Source organism: Ixodes scapularis, unplaced genomic scaffold (assembly GCF_016920785.2).
Source record: "Ixodes scapularis isolate PalLabHiFi unplaced genomic scaffold, ASM1692078v2 ptg000146l_1___fragment_2___debris__unscaffolded, whole genome shotgun sequence".
Lineage (NCBI taxonomy): Eukaryota > Metazoa > Arthropoda > Arachnida > Ixodida > Ixodidae > Ixodes > Ixodes scapularis.
The window spans coordinates 162,802-183,507 of record NW_024609922.1 but is presented as its reverse complement, the minus strand read 5'-3'; the positions used below and the strand labels follow the sequence as shown (position 1 = coordinate 183,507).

At 47.5% G+C, this 20,706-nt stretch overlaps 1 pseudogene; it reads right to left on the bottom strand.

The window, feature by feature from the left end:
* Positions 1 to 10,655: 10,655 nt before the first annotated feature.
* LOC120846662 lies at positions 10,656 to 11,525 on the bottom strand (annotated as a pseudogene).
* Between the last annotated feature and the right edge of the window lie 9,181 nt (positions 11,526 to 20,706).

Below are 20,706 nucleotides of genomic sequence, written 5' to 3'. Positions count from 1 at the left end.
GCTTCCTTTGAAAGTCTGAGTTTCTGAGAATCATAACGAAAGGTATACGGCGCGTGTAGGGCCTAGGCAAAATTGTTTCAGCCCTGGGTCACCGAATAATCACAGCATTTCTTAGCGAGGAAGCTCCTGCGATCTTTAACCTTTTTTACTAATCGCCAATTTTACGAAGAGGCAGTTCTGAAGCTTTTGATACAACTTGCTTTCGTTGCAATAGCTTGCATTTGATCGCAGTGTTTTTTTGGTTTGTTTTTCAAGTGAAAAACTGGCGTTTGCTCAAGTGACGCGTATAAAATGTTCGTCTATATGACAATGCATCAACACATACTATTAAACTTAGATGCTCGGAGGTGTGTTCGTCTTTGTAATTAACAAGTTACGGACGTATTTCTTTCTTACGAGTGTAATATTTATTTTCTGTAGCTGGGCCCGTTTTGTGCTCCTTAATGTCAGTGTGCTATGACGTTATCATCATGTGTGTATGGTTCTAAATATCCTCTTTACAATGTCTACAAAGGCCGAAATGACGTCAGCCGACCCCAACTCACGCATTGGACACGAAAAATGCGTCGCTCGGATGTATGCGCTCGTCACCAATCAATTCGTCCATGGATATTTGAATTCGCGTTCCTGGCGAATGAGTGCCCTGACGGAACTTATCATTACTTGCTAATGCCAAGTTCTACGGTGTGCTTAAAAAGCACGGTGAAAGCTTGGGATCATCGCACCGGTGTCCTAGCATGTCACGACTGCGTGATTTCACAGTTCTCTTCTGAGTTGAGGATTACAGGTAAGGAAGAGAAAGTTCAAAAATAATTTCGTGGCCCCTTTAACACGGATATGTGTGCTACACCAGATAAAAATATTGACTTTTTGAATGCCGGTAAACTTCCGAAGACCATTTGCCCTGTCGGCAAGAACACCTCATATCCGGCGTCCGTCTCTTTTGATGGCGTCAACAGTTCTCTAGAGACCACCATGCCGTCCTTCTTGGTTGAACCCCGTCGACGTCGCTCTTGACCGGTCGGTGAGAAAATCTCATCTTGAAGGGATGATCGGGTCTTGAAGAAGTATGATGCTAAACATATCTACTCGCTCACTATGGGGCAGTCGAGCAGCAGTCATATTCCGAGCGAATCGTCCTGTCGTGGCCGGCGCAATCGGATTTTGTTCCATCGAAGCGAAGTCTGAAAGTACTAGGACGGTGCGTTCGTCCCACGAAGCGGCCGCCATCCCGGCGGCGCCGAAAACCGCTCGCCTTGTCCGTCCACGTACGATGCCATAGCAGCTCTCGTCACCCGACAGTCTCCGGGCTGCAAATCGTCTCACTTTTCAGAAAAAAACAGGCACCGTTCCTCCAGAGGTTCTTGCCGTACCGCGATTCCAAGCGTTTTATACCACTTTTCAATGAACGAATGGAGATATCAACTAGACTACAAAGGTTTCCACCCGGCGTCGCTAGAAGCACGGTTACCATGGCAACCTCCCAGGCCCAAAATGAAGATCACTATCAGCGCTTCTGACGTCGTGCATCCAGATAATTTTGCGTCATGTCGCTACTCTGGCAGCTACGCTGCCATATAGAGTGGCTCTAGGTCAAGCCAGGGGCGGATCCAGACCTCTATTTTAGGGGGGGGGGGGGGCGGTTTTTCGGCGTAAAACGGCGGAAGGGGGGGGGGGGGGTGTTTATAAATTTTTTTGTAGAGTTATCGTTTTTACTAAACTCTGATAACATGTTTAACATATTATAGATCTTGAGAGCTTTTGTATCGGTTTACCCGCTGGGGGATGAACTCTTTGAATTTAAACCTTTCGGGTGACCACGCTAGAGGTAAGTAGCTAGAAAATTGTGGTGGCAATATCTTTTCTGAACACCATAACGCAGGGAATTTTGTAGTTCATAGGAAACGGGATTACTCCATTCGCGTGGCAGAGCCCTAGAAATAGAAAAGGAAGTTTAACTACTGGGGATGAATGTTTGTTGCTATCGCGGCTGTTGACGCAGCGAACGAAACGAACGATGCCAGGCAAGTTCGTCGGTTGTTCGCCGTGTATTTGGAATGTCCAGAGCGCAGCACATGCGGCATTGCCAACACAAACTTGTGTTTTCACGTGTTCTGGATGCAACTCGAGAGAACGAAAGCTAATAATTGTTGAATATTTTTGAAAGCATGTTGCAGTTCGGCAACTATATCTTTTAAACTTAGACAAGACCTTAAACCAGCAATTGATCCTTCCAAATTATATTCAGTTGCACTTCGTCTGGATATTTTCTGCATGACAGGAACACTTACTTGTTTCTGGGTAGTTAGCTCATTCGTCAGGGTCGAGAGGACAGGTGCAGATATATGATAGAGCAGAGCGGTTGTTTGCTCGGCGAATCTCAACTGGACTAAAGGCCGATCACGACTGCAGCATGGATGTTTGGGAGTCGGTGTTCACTCGGAAGGGCACAGGCACTGTCTATTTAATTTGTCTCTTGTTACATCTTTGAAAGGGCTCGTTTTCCCCAAGTTCCTAGGTAGGGAATTCGAAGCCGCAGTTGCAAACCAGCAAGCCAAGCCTCCGTTTCGTTAGACACGCATATTCTTTCCTGCAAAGCCGCGCGAAAGCTCTGCCGTCAATCCACAGAAGCCGCGTTTAACTCGAAAAGTAAAGACGGCGCCAAGGGGAGACAAGGGTAGCGGACGCCTTTCCTAAAATATGTCCCGCCACCCTAAGTTAAAACGGCAATGTATACAAATAAATGCCTACGGCGTCGGCTTGAGGACCCCGTGTAAGCAGCCTCCAGCCTTTAGAGTGGTCGTACCGTTTATCTTTCTGTTATTAGCTTCCCGCCACGAGAAGTCGTACCGCAGGCCGCTTGAAGCCCATTAGAGGAAACATCTCCCCTTCTGGCGCTCGTCGGCTTCTTTCTGTATTCCGCGCTGCGGCGCTGATCCTCAGTGAGGGATGGAGGCGAGGGCGTAAGCGGGCTTATGTCTAAGCCAAGGTCGTGGGGAAGTCCGGAGCGTCGTCAGGAGAAGCTCAGACGCAGACTACACTGCACCCAAAGCATTTGCTTCCTCTCTCAGCTGAGAAGAAAAGCAATTGGTCACCTGGTTGTATAAGCTGCATCCCTCCCCCCCCCCGCCCCCCCCCCCCCCCCCCCCCCCCCCCACTGGAACGTCTCCTCTTGGTACGTCCCCTCCGCACTTGGCGATGAACACGCCGTACCAATAAGATACCTTTAGTGAGCCCGTGGGCGACAGAATCTCAAAAAGATTCTGTCGCCCACGGGCTCTCTAAAAGACATGCCAAAAGACAAGCCCAGAACCACGAAGAAACCATCAAACGAAAAGTGATGAAAAGGCGGCCGCTAGAGAGGAAGGATAATGCGCTGTGTATAGGATCGTACCCTCGAGGAAGGCTGCTTGGCGTTTGCGTTTGGGAGCTTTCAGGGCCCAACTATTTCGCAGACAACCTCCAAAGAGAGAGGGAGACAGAGAGGGAGAGAGAGAAAGGGGACTAGATATGTTGAAGGTATTTTCCCCCCGTGCTCGACGTGCTGGCCTTGTTTGGAAGTGTGCCTGCAGTCGAGGACCCTGATATTTGGTGCGCCTCCCCACTGACTCTCCACTTCGAAATTCCTGGGGCCGGTTTGCTCATCTTGCGGCTGCGGTCGCGGCTGCGGCCAAGAGGGATTTTTACGTCACGTGACCAACTTTATGGGGACAAGGAAGTACCTAGCGTCCCTGCCTAATGGCGGAGTGATCCGCATCGCTTCAAGCACACAAGCCTAATTTCGCTCGCAGAAACTGATTGCAGCGACTTTCATCTCAAGTCCAATTGACCGCCCCTTTATACTGTAGGAGCGGTAGGTAAATTTGCGGCCAGGGAGACTAAATAGGAGTCAAAATAAAAAAAAAAAAAAACACAGGAGATAAAAGCGGTAGCAATATATTTATATACCTCTGCCGGCGCCGGCGCCTCGCGCCTTTTGCTATGGTCGGGAGGTTAAAGCGCCGGTACTTGACGTCGCGGCGTGAAAGTTCCGGGTTCAAATCGTGCTAGGGACTTCTTCTATTTTTGTGTTTTGCGCGTGTCTTCCTTTTTAACTGTGATCCTTTTTAGGAAATCATCAACTTGCACTACTGCGCCTTACACGGTTTTTACTGTTAGTCCCACCTGTTCAATTGAAACACCGGGAAAAAAAGATCAACGCAAGTTAACGCGCTAATACAATCATTTCATAATGTTCATTAAAAGAAAACCAAGATAACAGCATCGGTACGGCTTTCACACAAACGGAGCCGAAACAAGCATTCTTTCACCAGCAACTACAATTTTATCTGTTTTTAAATAACGCTCTTGCTACGATTCCTTTCAATCACAAGACACGCCTATTTAGGAATAATAAAAACTGCAGTTGTGACAATCTAAAAAAAAATACTGAAAAAAACAAGCGAAAAGAAAAAAAAAAGACTAGCAGCTGATACATTGATTGAGCGAAATCCTACAGGCAAGGCAGCAAGTCAAACGTCTGAGAAATTAAAAAAACCGAAATAAAAGAGATCATACTTTTACTTGCATTGAATGTCATAAAAATATATTTATACTCTTTAAATTTTGTTGTGGCAATCGTTTTGTAATATTAACACATTACTTGTTGAATTTTAGTTAGATTAGCGGACTATCCCGACCGAATGCAAAAATGAATCAGGCGTCGACATCGGAAACCTTCTCTCTAATGCAAACACCTAAAATGACTTTGGATCAACAAATGGAATTAATTATAATTAATTCCATTTCTTGATCCAAAGACATTTTAGGTCCGTCTCTCTAATGCAAACACCTAAACGACTTTGGATCAACATATGGAATTAATTATAATTAATTCCATTTCTTGATCCGAAGTCATTTTAGGTCCCTCTCTCCAATGCAAACACCTAAAGGACTTTGGATCAACATGTGGAATTAATTATAATTAATTCCATATGTTGATTCGAAGTCATTTTAAGTGTGTGCACTTAAAATGACTTCGGATGATTGACAAGGATGATTGACAGCTGCTAGTCTTTTTTTTTCTTTTTGCTTGTTTTTTGCAGTTTTTTTTTTAAATTGTCACAACTGCAGTTTTTATTAGTCATAAATAGGCGTCTCTTGTCAATAGAGAGTATTAGCTTACCGCCTACCGGGCGACCGGGGGGTTACCGCGACCGTCACTGCAGAACTGCGCATGCGCCAATTATGCCACGTGTAGTGTTTGAGGGGCTATACTGCATTAGGATATATGAGCAGGAAGGCTTACGGTACGACGACGATGGCGTGGAGGGCAGCGGCGGCCCGCGGCCAAGCGGACACGCCGAAGGAAAAAGGACACGTCCAGCCCCGACGAACGCTGCTACACTTCTTTATTCACGCGCACAAGGGCGATTAAAGGAAAAGGGACACCCTGGTGGCGAATCATAAACTCAATTACAACATTTCTCCGTTCATAAAATAAAGCAAACGGAGAGCAAAAAGAAACGAAATCTATCAGGCTACGAAAGGTATTTACAACATATCATTTTCTTCCTTCCGTAAAATAAAAAAAAAGAGAGAACATGAAGAACGAAATAAATCTGGGAACCAAAACTATTTACAACACATCCTATCCCGCCACGTTTCATCATGAGCACACAGGGCACAAAAATTCATTCAGCACACACATAATCGCAGACATAGTCGTCGAGCCAAGCTGGTCGTTGCTTGGGTCGCTGCGGTCGGGCTGGGGGACGTGAAGCTGGATAGTCATTCATCAGCCCACCAAGAGGAATGAAAGAAGGTTGCTCCTGTTCGATATTGTCATGATCCGGAGTTGGTGAAGCAGATCTGGCAGAGGTTGATGCTTCGCTGTACTCGGTAGTTCCGCTAACTTCCGGTGACGACTTTGCGGGGGAGGACTGGTCCAGATGGCTTGGTCTAGGGGAACTTCGCTCTGCTTCTACAGAATGTAGACCAGGCGGAGGAGGAGCACTGGCGGACGCTTCACGACCAATCACGGAGGGTGGTTCAGTGCCGAAGACACCAGGAGGTGGAGGAATTCGTGAAAAGCTGACGGGAGGAACGGCAGGGATGGGCTGAAGAGGTGCACAAGGAAACAAAGCTTCATCAGCCGCCCAGGATGATCTGTGTGATCTGTGTGAGTACGTAGGTTTGAGAGGTGTACGAGTAAATTTGTCGGCATTCCATGTTGTACCATCATCAAGTGTATATGTAGAAGGACCAATTTTCGCAGAAATCATCTGTGGTTCAGAATACTTGTGCTGAAATTTACCATGGTGTCTTGGCTTATGGACCTTTACATACTGTCCTGTTTTAAAAGATGGCACTTTCACTGCTCGCCTTGAGTCCGAGTACTTTTTCATCTTTGCTTGGTACGCCTGTACCCTTTCCGGCAGGTCGCGCTGGACAATGTGCCGAGGTAGAGGTGGATCCGGAGTTGCTCGTCCTTGGATGTGTAGGCGAGTCCGATGATTTCTTGCATGCAGCAGAAACGCCGGGGTTTCACCTGTGGCCGCATGCCGAGTGCTTCGATAAACTCCAAGGTATTCAGTGATGGCCTCTCGAAGCGGACGGCGTTGCACCATTGCCAACTGGATGACGGACTTTAGGACTCTATTGAATCTTTCAACTTGCCCATTACCTTGAGGGTGATAAAGGGAAGATTTTACGTGTTTTATGCCATTTGTCTGTAGGAACTGGTTGAACTCATGGGATGTGAATTGTGGACAGTTATCTGTTGTTATCTCGAGAGGCAGGCCCTCTCGAGAAAAAATCGATTTCAAAAAGTCAACGACTGACGCTGTCGTGACGTTGTGGGACGAAGCCACTTCCGGCCACTTGCTGTGGTAGTCCACCAAAGTAATGAAGTAAAGTTCTTTTGGTGGGGCTTGCTCAAACGGCCCAACGATGTCGATGGCAAGCTTGGTCCACGAACGGGAAGGAAATGCTACCGGCTGTAGGGGCGCCGGGGAAGCCTTAGCGGGCTTGTCGGTGGAGTGACAAACAGTGCAATGCTGGATTACGTTCTTGATGTTTTCTGCGATATGTGGCCACCAATAAAGTTCCTTTATAAAACTCGTCGTCCTCGATATTCCTTGATGGGTCTCATGGCCGATCTGGATAACCTTGTCGCGCAGACTCGGCGGCACGATGATCTTCTCCCCTTGGAAAAGGAGTCCGTCGACCACGGAAAGTTGATCTCTAAGAACGAAATATGACCTGAGTTCTGGAGATAGCTTGCCTTCCTCTGGCCATGATGATGAAGTATATTTCATGACTTCACGCAACGCAGGGTCTCGTGAAGTTGCCTCCTGGAAATCCTTCTCTGTGAGGGAAGCGCAGACGATGGAAACAATTTCTTCTCTAAAAGTCGTACCATCTTCAGTATCGTGAACTGGAAGGCGAGAAAGGGCATCAGCAACGACATTGTCGGTTCCTTTGCGGTACTCCATTACAAAGTTGTAATTGAAGAGCCTGGCAACCCAGCGGCTGATGCGCAATGGGCGCACGCCAGCTCCTTGCGTAGACATCAGGGTGACCAATGCTTGGTGGTCGGTCCGGATGGTAAACTGTCGACCCCAGAGGTAGATGTGCCATTTCTCGCAGGCCCAGAGGATTGCGAGAGCCTCTTTCTCCCCAGTTGAGTATTTTCGCTGGACGTGTCCTTTTTCCTTCGGCGTGTCCGCTTGGCCGCGGGCCGCCGCTGCCCTCCACGCCATCGTCGTCGTACCGTAAGCCTTCCTGCGCATATTTCCTAATGCAGCATAGCCCCTCAAACACTACATTCTGCGAAGTTGAGGCTACGGTTACGGTCATGCTGCGAAGGACTTCTGGCCGGTCTGACGGTGTAGACAGTGGACAGGATCTCCTCGTCCTCGTCCTCCTCGGGGAAGGTCACGATGCCATGGATGGGGGCCCGCGCTCGGTTGCCTCCGTTTGGCGGAAGTCGGCGACCGGATCCTCGGCCGCGTCCAGCGGGAAAGGCCAGCTGGCGCCGATCGCAGGCGGATGGAGGTGGACGACTCCGACACACGTTGGCGAAGTGTCCGGCTTTGCCACATGAAAAACACGTAGCCCCCGACGCGGGGCATCGGTCCCGAGGGTGGGGTTGACGGCCACAAAAGTCGCATAATGGTGCACCGTAACGGAAAGCACGCGCTCCCGGAGGGGCGTCACGTGCTGGTCGTCGCTCGCAAACACAAGCCGATGGGCGCGGTTGGTGGCGCGGAGATAAATTGAAACCTTCAGCTCGGGATGAGGAGGCAACGAATTGCTGGCGCTCGCCGTCTTGGACACGGCCTGATGACGGTGACGGTCGAGCGGCGTTGTTTTGCGTCCGCGGCGCGAAGACCCGCTCAACACAAGACTGTACTTGCGAGTTTAAATTTGTTGACAGCTGGCGGTACTTATCGCAATCGCGAGAGGACTGCTCGAACTGCTGAGCAAGGAGTACAGCACGTTCGAGGCTTGGTGGCTGAGCCCCCGCAGCCTCTCGGATTAAGCGATCTTGTACCTCTGATGATCGAAGCCCAGCCAGAAAAATCTCGGCGATGCGATCTTCTAAAGTCGCTCCGAAATTGCAAAAGGAGCCCAGGTGACGCAAAGCACCAAGGAATTCCAATACGCTTTCTCCTGGGGCCTGAACCCGAGTTAAGAATTTCTTGCGTTCGAGAACTACGTTGGTTGTAAAGCCGAAGTGTCGATCTAATGACTGGAGCAGTACGTCGAATTCAGTAAGCTCGGCGCTAACGGCAGCTCCTGCTAGGTTGAAGGTGGACACGATCCGTTGACCCTCCTGGCCAAGCATTCCAATTAGCAGGGCCCGTTTCCGTCTCGGGGTGAATGCGTCGGCATCGATAGCATCTAAGTGGTTTAAAAAAATTAATTTCCACATCGCCCAGGGTAGCGCGGGGGCACCCGGTATTGGCATGAATGGCGGAGGAGCTGTGCTCGCGAACGCCGACATCTTGAAATCTGTCGAGGTAGCTCGATCTCAGTTATCCCATCCTCGTCGCCAGAATGTAGTGTTTGAGGGGCTATACTGCATTAGGATATATGCGCAGGAAGGCTTACGGTACGACGACGATGGCGTGGAGGGCAGCGGCGGCCCGCGGCCAAGCGGACACGCCGAAGGAAAAAGGACACGTCCAGCCCCGACGAACGCTGCTACACTTCTTCTTTATTCACGCGCACAAGGGCGATTAAAGGAAAAGGGACACCCTGGTGGCGATTCATAAACTCAATTACAACACCACGCTACTCGGTTTACCGCGTTTACCGTCAATGGCGACTGCCGGGCATCGGCTCCGACGGCCGGCGTAGACAAATCACTTACTGTTTTGGAATGGCGGGGGAGGCGTCTAGAAACAATCGTCGCACCACATAACATGGGAAAGGGCAAGTGAAGCGGCTCTGGTTGGCCTATAAAGGCTTTCGCCTACCCGAGGTCCATAGCAAAAGTCCGGGCTTCCATGGCCGCCGGACAGGCCGGTTGAATAGATGGATGGTAACTGCTATGCCCCTTGTTTCGGGCGGCAACCTGAGCCACCTAGCCGACATTAGAGACTGGTGCTGATGGCAATGGAGCTGCGAATGCAAACAAGCAGCGTACAGGATGATGCTGTTTGCTTGCATTCGTGGGAGAACGGTGGCCGAGTGGGCTAACGCACCACAGCTCGGAGCACGTGTAGCGAAAGCTCGCGCTATCCATCAGCTTAGCTGACAAATTAAGTTACTTGGTCGTATACCAAGGAAGTACCACTATAACTACTCGCAATAAGGAAAATATTTGTTAAAAGTGGCTTTTTATGCGGCATTTGTCCAAATAAATGTACCGCTTTAAAAACGAACCACGCCGGTATTCACTATCATCATGACTTTTTCCAGCCGTTGGAGAAAGAAGAAACTTCCATAGGCGCGGTCAGGCGCGGTTACGGTATGCTAAAACGTTCTTTACCCGCTACGCTCTCGGTCCGGTACCGGCTCGATGGTCGCGGTCGCGGTAACCCCGGCGGTCGCCCGGTACGCGGTAAGCTAAAACTCTCTATTGAAAGGAATCGTAGCAAGAGCGTTATTTAAAAACAGATAAAATTGTAGTTGCTGGTGAAAGGACGCTTGTTTCGGCTCCGTTTGTGTGAAAGCCCTACCGATGCTGTTACCTTGGTTTCCTTTTAATGAACATCATGAAATGATAATATTAGCGCGTTAACTTGCGTTGATCTTTTCTTTTCCCGGTGTTTCAATTGAACAGGTGGGACTAACAGTAAAAACCGTGTAAGGCGCAGTAGTGCAAGTGGATGATTTCCTAAAAAAGGATCACAGTTAAAAAGTAAAACACGCGCAAAATACAAAAAAAAAAAAGAAGTCCCTAGCGCGATTTGAACCCGGAACTTTCTCGCCGCGACGACAAGTACCGGCGCTTTAACCTCTCGACTAGAGCCACTATTTTTTTTTGTATTTATTACATGGAAAAAGGACAGTAAAAACAATCAAGACACATTCTAACAGAGGTATCCCTTATTTACATTCAAACTGACTGATAATGGTCACATGGAAATACGAAGAAAGAGGGCTATGGTAACATATTTCGAATGGGGTCACATCGCTAAAAGTCGGGAAGATGAACACATTTGTCAAGAAGGAAGATGAACACATTTGTCAAGAAACGTCCATTCTGGACGTTTCTTGAGGTGGTCGTACACATTACGTACATGTGACACAGTTTCTATGAAATTGGACTTTGTAGACCGTGGAGGATCAGCATTTCTATCAATCATCCTTGTTTTCCAAAGGCTATGCAGACCCATCAATGTGAACAAGTCATAAGGAAAAGTATCATTTTGGTTTAAAGGCAAAAAACGTATAGTATATGCACAGATATTCAAATCTTTCTTCAATGTCCTTTGTAGGACATCCTAAAACAAATAGGCGTCGGTGCAAAATATAAAGCAATGTTCTATTGTTTCAGGCTGGTTGCACAAACGGCAGTTCACTGACCAAGGAACAAATATACCTTTTTCGCGAAGCCATGGCTTTACCGGCAACGTTGAAGTGTGGAGCTTATAAAAGAATGACTTCGCTGTCAGTGAGACATGTAGCTTACACACACGTTTCAGGACGTCTTGTCCCGGGCCATTACTGAACATACTTCGGTACAGGGGTATAGGAAATAATGCATCGATGAGATCAACATATAAAGCTTTCCGCGACACTTCAAATAAATATTCCAAGGAAAAACGTGCTTTAAGGAACTCTATTGAGCTCACAACCTCTCCGAGGTATCCCAATGGACGATATGTGCTCGCAGGCACTGTTGTTACTACCAAATACGGCAACGCGCTTGAAAGCTCTGCCTGCATGTAAGTTCGAAGGAAGTCATGAGACACAATTCTGAAGAACAAGAAGCGTGATATAATCTGTTTTAAAAAGACGTGTAAAAGCCCGAGACCGCCTTGCTCAACGGAACGAAACAGGTTATCTCGTCTCATGGGTTCCCAGGTGGAACCCCATACAAAAGTTGCAAACACTCTGTGAAAATTCTGAATGTGGCCTCTAGTACAGCAAATCACCTGAAGTGCGTACCAAAGTTTTGCTGCTAAGAAGATATTACAGGCTTTCGCCCGTCCAAAAATAGACCACTGATTTACTTTCATTATTGCCGATTGAGTTTTCATCTTTTCAACCATTTCTGTCCAATAATGTCCATTATTCCTAACGCAATTAAGGGGAGCTCCTAGGTACTGAGGGGCAATGCAGCTCCATGAAATGCCAGCGTACTTTGAAGGTGTTGTGGCCCATTGCCCGCACCAGAAGCCTGTACACTTTGCCTTGTTGATGAGCGCCCCAGTCGTGGAACAGAAGTTTTGAGCTAAAGCGAACACATTGTCTACGCTTCGTTTGTCCTTACAGAAGAACGCAATGTCATCCGTATATGCCAACACTTTTACCTCTGTGGAGTAGAAACGGTATCCCTCTACAGTAGGGCTATTTAGTACGCTTAAACATAGGGGCTCTAAGTATAGTGCAAACAAAAGGGGGGACAAGGGGCATCCCTGTTTGACAGATGACTCTAGGCGAATTGGACCTGACAAAGAGCAATTAACTATAAGCCTAGTGGTACAATTGCGGTAGCATATCTTTATTCCTTTAAAAAGTGTTGGTCCTAAGTTTACGTGGCGGAGTATGTCGAATAGAAAAATATGGGAGACGCGATCAAAAGCATTTGCTAAATCCACTTGAACCATAGCCACTTGATCTGCATGAGCACAACAGCTCTCTATTATTGTACGAGCTACGTGTATGTTTTTTTGTATCGTTCTGCCCTTAATTCCACAAGTCTGGTGATTGCCAACAACGCTGGATGTGATGTATTGAAGTCGTTTTGTCAGAATTTTTGCAAAGATTTTGTAGTCCACATTGCAGAGTGTAATAGGGCGGTACCCTTCAACATTTAGGAGTTTATCTGCCTCTTTACTTTTTGGGATTAAAACTGTATGGCTCTTATAAAAAGAAGGTGGTAGTGTTTCCTGCTCATACGCTTCCAGAAATACTTTAAGTAAAAACGGGCTTAGGAGGTCCTTGTATTCTTTATAAAACTCTGCTGGGAGTCCATCGGGCCCTGGTGTTTTTGAATTTGGTAATTCATCTATCGCGCATTGTACTTCTTCCAATGCGATTGGTCTACCAAGGAGATGCTCTTAAGCTGGCTAACCTGGGGCATCAAAGAGACTAGATATTTAGCTTTTTCTCTATTTATCGATTGCGTTTGCCCGAAGAGGCTCTGGTAGTGTGTTTCAAAAGCATTCATGATCTCAAGTTCGTCAGATGATAATGCCCCGTTACAATTCAGAAGTTGTATTCTTTTTGACTGTCTATTTCGAGTCTCATCGTCAAGTGCTCGTCGAGTGGGTGTCTCTGAGGATAGAAATCGTCTACAACGAGACCGTACTTGTGCTCCATGGAACCGTTTTTGTTCGTGACTTTGTATCTGACATTTCACTCTTAGTATTTCTTCATGAAACAGACCAGGCGTCTCACACTCTAGCTCGTGGAGGGTCTGTAGGTTGCGTAAAAGAAGATTTTTGTCTTTCTTTGCATGGAATGATGTTATGCACGAGCATTCAATTGCTTCATTCTTAATTTCTTGTTTAAACGAGTCCCACTGGGCAAAAATGCCGAATAGGTGGTTCGTACTCGCCTTATTAAAATGTTCTCGAACTCGCTTGCTAAACTCTTTGTCTTCTAATAGTCTCGTATTAAATTTCCATAAAGCCCAATTTGGTGATGATTTACGTTGTACGTCTCTACCGATGCACGCCCTTACAAGGCAGTGATCCGAAAAGGAAACTGGCTTTACGTCGTAGGCACGCACTTGTGCAAAAAGGGGACTTGATACATAAATGCGATCCAGTCTCGCATTGCATGTTGCATGAAGATGGGTAAATCGATTAGAAACGTTTTGCGAAGCCCCAACGTCAAAAAGGTAGTAATCAGATATAAGACTGTTCAAAATTTCGGCACTGCTATCACGCCTTGTAGAAGGCACTGATCTGTCGCTAACGTTACACACACAGTTAAAGTCTCCGAGCAAAACAATCTGCTTGTCTGTATCAAGAAATGGGGCAAGATTTTCAAAGAAAAAACGTCTCTCTCGCTCGCCGTTATAAGCGTAAATACACAGTAAACGAAAAAATGCCCCGTAACAGAAAATCACAGCATATAAACCTTCCTTTGTCGCCAACGACATGTGACAGTGAAGAATAACCCAGGCTTTTTTTCAGAAACAAAAAGCACCCTCCCGACAAGCCATCAGCATGACTGACACATACCTCGTATCATCATCATCATCATCATCATTTATTTTCCTTGAGGGCCCCAGGGGGCATTATACAAGGGAGTGAACACACTAAAAACATCAACAAAAATAGTTAATAAAAAACACGCTGTAATCTATACTTGTATTTCAGAAAGAAAGAGGTTAACGGCTGCAGCAAACTTGTTAGTATCAGTCATGTTTACAATGAGGTCAGGTAATGAGTTCCAATCGTCAATAGCAGATGGTAAAGTCGACATTTTATAGGAGACAGATGACGAAGTAATTGAGCGCAGTTTACATGAGTGGTCAAAACGAGGGAAAATACGGTAGGGAGGTGATAGGAGAGAATCTTTTAGATGGTTGTTGTGGTAAAAGATTTTGTGAAGAAGAGTGAGACGTGACACCCTTCGACGTAAAGAAAGTAAGTCAAGGTTAGCTGATTTGCGTAATCCTGATATGCTAGTGTATGGGGAGTAGTCAGAGTAAATAAAACGAAGACCTCTGTTTTGAACGGATTCAAGGTTGTTAGTTAGATATGATTGCCATGGTGACCATATGGATGAAGCAAATTCAAGTTTAGATCTGACCAAGGTCGTATAAGCTAGTAGTTTTACTGAAGGTGTAGCTAGTCTGAGGTTACGGCGAAGAAATCCGAGAGTACGGTTAGCATCGGCAGTGACAGCATTTATATGAGTAGTCCATGACAGATCAGAGGTCAGGTGAACGCCTAGGTATTTATATGAGGAACAGGTGGCTATTGGGATAGTGGAAAGGTGATAAGAAAAGGATGAAACATGTGAACTGCGGGTGAATGATAGAGATTTACATTTATTAAAGTTTAAAGTCATTTGCCATTTGTGGCACCACTGAGTTATAAGTGCGAGGTCATTCAGCAAAATTTGATTATCGTGGTTTGAATTAATAGGTCTATAAATTACACAGTCGTCGGCGAAGAGACGTATTGAAGAGGAGATGTTGAGGTAGAGATCATTAATGTATATTAAAAATAGAAGGGGGCCAAGAACGGTTCTCTGGGGGACGCCGGAGGTTACAGTGCAGGTGGTAGATTTGGTGTTGTTAATAGATGAGTACTGGGTGCGATTTGTGAGGAATTCGGAGATCCATTTGACGACTGAGGGATGGATATTAATATTTCTAAGTTTCAGTAAGAGACGTTGATGAGGGACCCTGTCAAATGCCTTGGAGAAATCAATAAATATGGCGTCAGTTTGCTTATTAGAATCAAAGTTTGAGTAAACGTCAGTAAGAAAAGCTGTTAGTTGCGTTTCGCATGAGTATGACTTGCGAAAGCCGTGCTGATGCTCGAAAAGAAGGCTGTGGGAGTCTAGAAAGTTTATTATGTTAGAATAGAGTATATGCTCTAAGAGTTTAGACGACACACTGGTGAGCGAGATGGGGCGATAGTTGTTAATTAGTTGGCGATCACCTGCTTTGTAAACGGGGATGACGTTAGCGATTTTCCAATCGCATGGAATTTCAGAAAGTTGAAGAGACTGCGAGAAAATGTCGCAGAGGAAAGTTGAAGAGACATGTTTAGTATTTATTAATATTTTCGAGTTTATTTGGTCGTCGCCAGAGCTAGAAGACACCTTCAGCTGATCAATGGCCTTCAGTACACCAGAGCGGTCGATCATGATAGGATTCATAGGAGGATGAAGGGGTTGGCCCAAGTTGGGCATACTTGACAAGCCTTCATTGGTAAAGATCGAGCTAAAAAAGTTGTTAGTTTCAAGAGCACTATGTTCGTCAGAAAGTGGAAGGCCGTACTCGTCAACGAATTGTAATGGAAGAGAGAGTGCTGGGTTAATTACTTTCCAAAACTTTTTAGGTTTATTGGTTAAAATGTTGGGGAGGTCATGAGTATAAAATTTGGATTTGGCATCATGAATCGCGGATTTGTAGGCCCTAGCGCATTCGTGATAGGCGTTCCAAGATGCGTTAGTGTTATGAGCCTTTGCCCTCGTATAAGCTCTTTTTTTCCTGTTGGAGTGACAATGAACTGTTTTATCGTACCAAGGGTTAGTGTTATCGGATATAATTCGAGTGAGTGGAACGAAACGTTTGATTAGGCATGTTAGTCTATCTTTGAAAAGAATCCAGTTTTCATTGACCGTCCTTTCTGCGAAGTTTACTGAGAATATGTGATAAAATTCTTCGAGGTTGGTGTTGATAGATGCGTAGTCGGCTCTCGCATAATCGTGAATGAATTTGCAATAACGTGATTTCTTAGGAGTAGTGATGGAGAATGTTAGCTCAATGACGAGGTGGTCGCTAATGCTGGGTAAGTATGTGACGTTGCTGAAGAGAGAAAGGTCATTGCTTAAACATAGGTCGAGTACGTTGCTGCAGCGATTGGTAATTCTAGTGGGTTGAGTGATAACATTAGATAGGTTAAAATCTAAACAAAGGTCAATAAACTCTTGAGAAAATGCACAGCTAGAACAAATAGTAGACCAGTCAATATTTGGGTAATTGAAATCACCAAAAAGGGTAACTAAAGCGTTAGGATATTTACATGCGAGTTCAGAAAGGCATTTATACAGCTCAATAACAAAATCTCTTTTATTATCCGGCGGCCTGTAACACACACCCATTATTACGGAAGGCGTTGTGCAAAGATACACCCAAACAACTTCTAGGTCAGTGGTAAGCGGTATTAGCCGTGATGGTATATGGTCTTTTATGGTCAAAAGTACGCCCTCTCCTTTTCTAGTTTTTCTATCAGACCTATACGCTCGAAAGTTTAGTTGCGAGGGAAATAGCTCAACGTCAGATATATCAGGGCTTAGCCACGTCTCTGTAAGTACAACAAAAGCGGCATTACACGCTTCGATTACTGAAATTATTTCGTCTCTCTTTGGTATTAGGCTTCTAATGTTAGTAAATAGGATAGAATGACTTGAAGATTTGTTAGTGATAACATGGTGCTTTGCCGGTCGACTTCTAGAGGGCGACGAGAAGAAGCGCTGGCGTAGCTATGTGTCTTTTTCTTCAACGGCGCCATGAGCGGCATCGAATACATAGCACTTATCATTTATAAAAAGTTTATCATGACGCAGTCTGTAGGGGGTGCCTTTTGGCTTTGCAAAATCATGAAGGTTGACGGCGTGCGAGCCGGACAGAAATGTCAAGAGGAAAGGGTCCAGTGCTCGAGCGGTGTCCTCATCAGACGATATCTTTGTTTCCTGAATGGCAACAAAGTCTATCTGTTCTTTTAAGAGGAGCCTATATACTTGTGACTGTCGCGCACGTGAACACACTCCTCTGACGTTGAGGGTAGCGAAGCTGAGTGGGGGGCGTGCCATGGGCTACTAGTCGTTATGTAGGTAAAACATCATTGTCTTTCATCTCGGTGTCCGGCTGTGGAGCCACGCTGTAAGGGTCTTCTCGGAGCGCTGCTGGCTTGCGCTTTTCCTCTCCTCCCTCGTCGTTCTTGCTCTCCTTCTTGGCACCCATTCCAGAGGGCTGGGACGACTCAGCCCTAGGAGCGGGTCTCTTGACGGATGCTCCATTGGATGTGGTGGAACGCTCCCGGCGAGGCAGTTGCTGTTGGCTGCAGGACGGCTCCTCTGTTACCTCCAAGACGGGGTACTCGTCTTCCGACCAGTTTCGCACGGTTGCTGTAGTGGTTATCGTAGAGTCTTCTTTGATTGGCTCAGATGAGACATCATGCGAGACGGGATTGGTCGTTTGTGCTTCTTGGGAAGCAGTTTCCCGTTCTGTCCTTGGTGCTATGGAATCGAGGACTTCTCCTGTAGCGTCAAGCATCTCACTGATGTCCATTAGGTGATCTTGAACAACGTCATCAAGAGGGGTTCTCACCTGTCGGAGCTTGTCGGCGTATGTCGATACATATTCGTCTGTAGAGTGTCCATAGCGTCGGCATTCGCCGCACCGAGGCGTTCTGCACTCTCGACGTATGTGCCCGATTCGGTTGCATCGGAGGCACAGCGGAGGGCGACCAGGAACGATCACGAGGCTTCGGCAGCCGAAAACCGTGAGTTGGTGTGGGATTTGGGTGCTGTTCATCCCTTCACGGAGTGTTAACGTTACTTCCTTGTTTAAAGTCTCCATTTGCTCCATCCCTGGGCAACTCCACTTCTCGCGAACGATTGAACGAACCGTACCGTAGGGCGCTAGCGCCTCTTCGATTCGCTTGTTCTCCATGTGGACCGGCAGCCGCAACAACTTGAGTTTAACGTCTCTGGTGTCTGGGTCGATGACTATGCATCTGTGTCCCTTCACAAAGAGCTCGGCCTTGTTGACGAGCTTGGCTTTCGCCAAAGCGTTAGTACAAGTTACCATCCATACGTGGCTCATTTGGAATTGGCCGATTCCGATGATATCTTGAGCCTCAACCACTCCTCGTAAGGCATCACGGAAGTCAGGTGCGCGGTAGGGTCTCGCGGCAAGATCTCCATGCAGGAAAACAGAGTTTAGGCTCAAATTACTTGTGGGTAGACGAGGTAAGACGGTCCGGTATTCAGTTGTCATGGTTTCCGAAGAACTGGCCGAAGCCTCAGCATTTCCCCGGCCAGTGGCCGGTGTATTTTCCTTGAAGAACATAAAGCGCGTCCTTTCGGAACGGCGTCTTCTTCTTTCTCCCGACTAGAGCCACTAAATGAGCTGCGCTTAGAGTATCGGCACTCCGTTCCCCGACATTCTTGTAAGCGCCGCCATTTTGGCTCGTATGCAGAGCAGACGCAACTGCCGATCGTCATGATTCAAAAGTGCGACTTCCTCAGAAGAGATCCGGTGTTAGGAAGGTCACGTAATATTGATATGCTCTGTGGCGAACTGTTTAAACATTTCTGGAGGGCGGAAAAGCGTTTCCCGTGGTTTCAGATGAAGCGTCAGATAACTCGCAACCATGATTTTAAGACACAAAATGGCCAAGTGTGGCTACTCTGAAGCGTAGCTTATTTAGTGGCACTACTCTCGACCATAGCAGAAGGCGCGAGGCGCCAGCGGCGGCGGAGGTATATAAATATACTGCTACCGCTTTTATCTCGTGTGGTTTTTTTCTTTATTTTGGCTCCTATTTGGCCCCCCTGGCCACAACTTTACCTGCCGCTCCTACAGTATAAAGGGGCGGTCAATTGGACTCGAGATGAAAGTCGCTGCAATCAGTTTCTGCGAGCGAATTTAGGCTTGTGTGCTTGAAGCGATGCGGATCACTCCGCCATTAGGCAGGGACGTTAGGCACTTCCTTGTCCCCATAAAGCTGGTCACGTGACGTAAAAATCCCTCTTGGCTGCAACCGCGACCGCAGCCGCAAGATGAGCAAACCTGCCCTGGCGCCGTCTCTGTCGGGAAGACGTACCGTGACCTTGACGGAGATAAACCCCACTTTGGAAGCGCCCAGCAGGCGCGTCCACCCACCGCTGTTTTAATCTTTTGTCCTTCGCGTCGATTGCTTACATTTTTTTTTGAGCTGACCCCGGGGGGGGGGGGGGGGGGGGGGTTGCCTGGCGAGGCGTTTGGGGGGGGGGGGGGCGATCGCCCTGACCTCGCCCCCCCCCCCCCCCCCCCCTTGGATCCGCCACTGGGTCAAGCTGGTTCAAGCTGGTTCGAGTTGGCACTGCGGCTGAGCAAGCTGGTTCGAGCTGGTACTGAAGCTGGTTCAAGCTTGTCAAACTGGTTCAAGCTGGTTCGAGCTGACACCGCGGATGGGCAAGCTGGTACTTGAGCTGGTTCAAGCTGGTCACGCTGGTTCAAGCTGGTTCAAGCCGGTCTTGCTGGGAGCGCGCACGCCAAGGTCGGCGGGAGCTTGTCGAACTGGCATTGCCGGGAGCGCGCGCGCCAAGGCCGGCAGGGGTGGTTGTGATGCCACGTCCTGTTCTTTGTCCTCTCGTTTTCGGTGGACGACCGGGCGCTTCAGGCACGCTGCGAGCTTCCTTTCTGTGCGAGAAAAGAGAGAGAGTGAGTGGTAGGAACGGAGAATTTGAGACACGTTTGGCTATCTTGGACAGATTTTCGAAGGGACGGCTGTGTGCGCGTTGTTTGACCACTACTTGAACGGCGGTGCAAGCGAAGCGGGATTTAGGGAGGCGGCGAGCGGCAGTCCGTTCAGCGCGGGAAGAAATCGGATGCCCCGACGGAGGCGTCGTTTCGTGTCTTCGAACATCCGTGTGCTCGTGAAATACGGTGGTGCCGAGGAGTTTCGCCAATGCCATCCAAGCCACACGGATTTCCTCGCCTCTGCCGACTACGCAAGAGGACGCTTCGCCCCCATTACGGGTGGGACACAGGTTCGCTTTTCTCATCCATGTAGTATTTTTATTGTTATTGCCTGTTTTTGGCGTGTGTCTAGTATTTTTCGTGTTGAGAGATAAGCAATCCAGTTTTAATAGCATTGTTTGTTTTGCACCGAGAACCGCTATCTGTGCGCCGGTTAGTACTGTGTCAGCGCAGTGGATGTATAGCATCTGAGGTCATGTGCAGACTCCAAATACGAAAATAATAAATGTGATGCCGAGCTGGCTTTTCTGAAGAGTCTGGCTTGTTTATCGTGTGTATTCATTTAAACTGGTTAAAATGGTGGGGAAGTACGCCAGCCTAACGAGCATGGGCAGTTCACCCAGCCTGACCCAGCATTTGCCCAGCATTCACCCAGCACGACCCAGCATCCAACCAGCTCGACCAGCACGGCAAGATGGGCATGCTGGAGCAATAACCCAGCATGAAGCTGGTATGCTGGGACCACCATGAGGCTGAGATGCTGGGACCAGCTTGTGCTGGGACCAGCACTACAAGCTGGGCATGCTGGGGCAATAACCCAGCATGAAGCTGGGATGCTGGGACCAGCATGAGGCTGGGATGCTGGGACCAGCTTGTGATGGGACCAG